General features: G+C 50.8%; 1 protein-coding gene across 2 annotated transcripts in view; it reads right to left on the minus strand.

Annotated features, from left to right (window-relative positions):
• LOC149352873 (glyoxylate reductase/hydroxypyruvate reductase-like) overlaps positions 1-5,074 on the minus strand; it is a 106,308-nt gene that overhangs the window by 55,306 nt on the left and 45,928 nt on the right. The window lies entirely within an intron of this gene.

The following is a 5,074-nucleotide window of genomic DNA, read 5'->3' on the forward strand; positions in this document are numbered from 1 at the left end:
TGCTAACGCATTTCTGCAGCATCACTCGGACTGAGCATCTGTAGTTTTTCTTTAAGCGCTCATGGTGATACGGCGTTTATCTATTTCACAAAATAGGCGGCAGTCTTCTTGTGGGCGCCCAGTTCACAATGTGACTTGAGTGTGAGGCTCGTATATGAGATGGCAGATTCATGATGAACTTACGTATGCGGAGGGGTAGGACGGGTGCTTGGTTTGGTTTTGTTTGGTTTATGGGGTTTAACGTCCCAAAGCGACTCAGGCTGTGAGAAACGCTGTAGTGAAGGGCTTCGAAAATTTCGACCACTTCGGGTTCTTTACCGTGCACTGACATCGCACAGTACACGGGCGTCTAGAATTTCGCCTCCATCAAATTTCGACCACCGCAGCCGGGGTCGAACCGGCTTATTTCGGGTCAGCAGCCGAGTACGATAACCACTGAGCCACCGCGGCAGCCGTAGGACGGATGCGGTAGAGCCTGCAAACATGCTTGGGAAGTTAATTGTTTCACTGCCCTGAGAAAGCGGCTTTCTTCCTTCATGGCCGTTCATCAGCGGCTTTGGATTAGACGTTGAGGGTGACTTTCCGACTCTTCTTTCGTCACCTTACGCTCTACTTCTCGTCGAGCTTTGAAGTGTGCGCGTTCAGGTGAGGCCAGCAAGGTTGGTAGAGAGCCCACTCCAAAATAGGATCATGCACTGACGTTTCAGCATGCGAAGGTTGGATTTCGGCTGCCTGATCGGTTTGATGCTGAGCCGGGCAAGCCTGGCTTGCTGCATGCGAATGGGTCTCAGCGTTGTTTAATGGACACTAGGCAACTCAATTTTTGTTCTCAGTAAAGTTCGACTCGCTGGCTGTTTGTGGCGCTATTGTTGTTTGCTGAAAGAGAAGAGGCGCATTTAATGCTGTCAAAAATTAAGTTTGGAAATTTTCTCGCCACTTCATTCAAATATCAACACGGAAAATGACTCGGCGATCACTGGTGTAGGTCAATGGTGGAGTGACTTTGCTTCAGAGAAAGGCTGTTTTGTGTCCCAATATTTCACTTGCGAAAGCGGCTGGCAACGGCGATACCTTCAGTTCACTTTTTTTTCTCTTTGATTGCTTATAAAAGCTCCGCTTTCAGCTACAGTATCCTCTTTGTCTTTAAGACGCAGTCATCTATCGATACAGGCCGATTTTAGTTTGTTTTCTGTCGCCCTTTGCGGCAGTTCAGCTCACAGTCCGGCGTTATGGCTGGAAAGTGTAATATTTATGAAGGAAGCACGGTGTTATTAGCACAATGCATTTGTTTACATTCTTTTGGCGAAAAAGGGGTGAAGAAATGGGGAATCGATGTCATTTTATTGCGAACATTTTCTCTCTCGTGAGAGTGGAAGTGGAAGCCTTAACTGTTTCAATGTTCTTTCGTTCATTTTCCCCGATTCGGAAAGTTCTTTATATAGAGTGATTTCAGCTCTTGGACTTTTCGGCCATTCAATGTGGGCACGTGCTACAATCGCAGGGCAGGAAAAGACAAGGAAGAGGAGGCAACCGCGCTCCTGTGCCACGCGCACTCGCGCCCGTGGTTCGCCCCGCGCAGCAACGGTCGTCCTCGGAGGGCTTTGCCGGTCGAGGCCGGTTCCCCAGCGTCTTGCCCCGCTGGGCGAAGGCCAATTCGGCAGAGTCGCTTTCCGCACCTCGCGTGGCTGAGTCGAGCTCCTGGTTTGCCTTAGGATTCGACGGCAACCGCCGAAATCATCGCACCAGGACCCACCCGAGCTGTCCGCGGAGGCTCACCTGAACGAACATGGAGAGCGACAAGTCCAAGAGTTCCAGGAAAGCTCCGAAGCGATTGTCGACCCCTCAGAAAAGCAACACGGACGAGCCGAAGCCCAAACGAACTCCGAAGAAAGCAAACCCCGGTGAGCCGAAGCCCAAACGAGCTCCGAACAAAGCAAACCCCGGCGAGACTAAGCCTAGGCGAACCCGGCAGAAGGCAGTGGTGCCCGCGGACACTGTATTGTTATCGCCCGAGAAGCCAGGCGCCAACCGCCGGTCGCCTGAACTCCATGCACCGAAGAAACCCGTGGCGCCAACAGATGACGTACCGAAAGTTACTGCTCTCTACTCAGGCAAGTCACCACTGCAGGAGATGAATGCCGCCGCCAAGAGCCGCCCTGCCAAGACGGTGGCTGATGTCCCTAGCACGTCTACAGGCGAGATATCGGCCACCACCGACGCCGGTCCATGCACACCTACGAGCCACCGCCGGTCGAAGATCAAATCTCGCAGTTCCGGAGGTGGCCACCGCCGCAGGCATCACCGGTCGCAAAGTAGCGGGGGTGGTCGGCGCCATTCCCGATCCCGTCGCCGGACCCGGGCCGGGTCCTCCAGCCAGAGCGCCTCGGGCAAGACAGCTGCCAAGAAGCGTGGCCGTTCCCGATCGAAGTCTTCCAAGCTCAGCGCCGGCCGGAAGCGCAGAGGGAGGCGCCATCACCGCTCAACGGGCGTGTCTTCGGACAGCGATGCCGCGAAGAAGAGCCGCAAGAAAGGCCGGCGTTCAAGGTCTCGCCATGGCAGCCGGAGGAAGCGCGGGGCCACCAAAGAGTAGCAGAAGATAAAACATCATCGGACAGTGAGCTGCAGGGGAGAAAAAAAATCTGGAAAAGCACTGGTTTCCTCGAAAACTAAGGAAGGACTCCGGAACAAGAGTGGACTGCTTGTGCTAAAAAATTTTTTTTGAAATGCACCGAAATCAAAATCTCGGCCAGGAAGGCTGCCAGCGAGGAACAGGCACCCGTATCTTCGGCACCCCGCGGGCAGACGTGCGACAAATACGGTGATGTAGCAGAGCGGAAGCCAGTTGCCGCGAGGAAATCGTAAGCCACGTCGGAGCTTGCCGTGGTGCTGGCGAAACAAGACTAAAATTTGATCGTGATGAATAAATTATATTAGCTAGCTCTGAAACTATGTCTTTTTCTTCATATTTATGTGTTTTTATTGCTCTCATCAGAATTTTAGAAACTCTGTAGGCCATAGTGCGAAAATTTCGCTTTCACTGGTATTTTCTAATTTTTCATCAGACATTTTCTTCTCATTTTGATAGTTCCTACAGTTAACGCTGCCTATGCGTTGCACTGCGCGTCATGCCTCCGTGGAATATTTTGCCGCACTTTTTATGCGGGGCTGCTTGGGGCGCGTTTATCGAGTTGTGAAATTAACTAACCAATCTCAGCACTATCAAGAATTAAAAAAAAAAGACTTCCTACTAAATGGCTTATGTAGCACCGTCATTAAAGCCGTACACTTATTTACCAAGCTGAGCCTGTCCATCCCGTCTTGATAACTTGGGACGTGTCCAGAATAAAGGCTGAAACTCCAAGCGGAGTAATCATCTCCATTATCCGAATCTTGAGCCATAGCGACAGAGGCAGGGCGTGAGACTGCTCACGAGTAGCGCGGCCCCCTGAGACCAAAGCAACGAGCTCACAGCAATCGTGTAAACAAAAGCGGATTCCTCCTTGTATGCCATTGATTTGAGAGGACATTTGGCACGTTTCTAGTTTGAAGAACAATGCGGATGGCTACAGGCGCAAAATTTTGTGTAAATTGCTTCTCGTACTGCAAAGAATGGGACAAGCGTGCCATTAAGTGCAGTGCGAGTTCCATGCATTTTGGACGACCCGGCAGGAATAATTTACTATAGTGCAGACAGAGAGAGCGAGAAAATTAAACTAAATTTGGGAAAGCAATACGTCGAGGCGGTGTGTGCGTCGCGCCATTCTTATCGTGTCAAATGAACGGCTGCCAGTTTTCTACTGCGTTCCACGAACACCCGAGTGCGGAGCAATGGGAGAGTCGGCTCACCATGCAGCGGCGAGCTCGCGACCCAAAGGGCCTTAGTGCAGCACGCGAATGATGCAGCACGACTCAGTGGAGCCTTGGAATAGGGGCCCACCCTTGCTGACGAGAAGCCTCAAGTCGCCAGCGCCAGAGAAGACGACGGAGACTTCACAACCGCGAAACCCTTGAAAGATCCAATAAAGTTTTCACTCACTCACTCTGCGTGCAGGGGCTATGAATGATGCACATGTTCTCGAGTCTTATTATATGAGTGCGAAGCTTTTTCTTACAGCAGAAACTGTTGCCCTGCATTCTAGTGTGGAATCTACAGGGCCGGCAAACATAAAAGCGTTGAGCCGCGTAACCTCTAAGATAAATGTTAAACACTGATAAAGATATACATAAAGGCTAAGCGATTAAGAGTGTTGGCTTACTGGCTTAGTGCTTGAATCAGCGAAAGCTCTTATTGCTTTTGTTTGGCTCCATACCTCTGCATCTTGCCTGGGAACCACCCTCAGATTGCGCATTCTCCCGCCATCGTCATAACCTCCTCCTTCAAAGGCAGCCAGCCACCCTCTGGGTTCTTCCCGAGGCAGCCACATTGTGGTCGCGCATTTCTCCGCTCTCACCAAAACCTTCCAAGCCACTTGGCTACCTGTCGCCTTCTACCCTCTCTAAACTTTCCCTCTCGCATTTCTCTCACCGAAAAGTAGAGAGGGAAATTTCTCTCTTCAATTTTCTACCTACGTTTAAGCTTTTGTGAGGTTGCCACATTCGGCGAGGATTGATTGTAAAACATTTTATTCGCCGGAAAGAGCTTGGTAAGAGGCCGCGTTAAGTGGTCGAGAGTACGCAGCCCTCGAGGAGGATCAGGAAAGGAGATTGGGTTTAAATAGCGCGAGTAGGGTGGCTAGAAAAGTTCTAGCCACCCTAGCGCGAGCAGTCATATTGGACTGGAATGGCTTGCTTCGGCCTGAGCGGCTTGAGTAGATTTGAGGTCGGCATTTTCATGGAAGTTAAACAGGCCACTGAATCCTTTTGCTGTTTTAAACTACAAAATGTAGTAATTTCAAGTATAAAAAGTTTTATAATGCTTGTGGGCAGGTATGATCAACTCTATGGCTCTCTCAGTGTTTCCTACAAACGATGCAAGTGGCGCCGCAGTGCTGCTTATCATCCCACTCGTGGAGATCCCACTGCCACCACTGCTTGATGGCGCACCAGTGTTGTGTGTGTGCGGTATGCGTTTGCG

This window comes from Amblyomma mixtum, chromosome 3 (assembly GCF_055824585.1).
Source record: "Amblyomma mixtum isolate Tamu chromosome 3, ASM5582458v1, whole genome shotgun sequence".
Lineage (NCBI taxonomy): Eukaryota > Metazoa > Arthropoda > Arachnida > Ixodida > Ixodidae > Amblyomma > Amblyomma mixtum.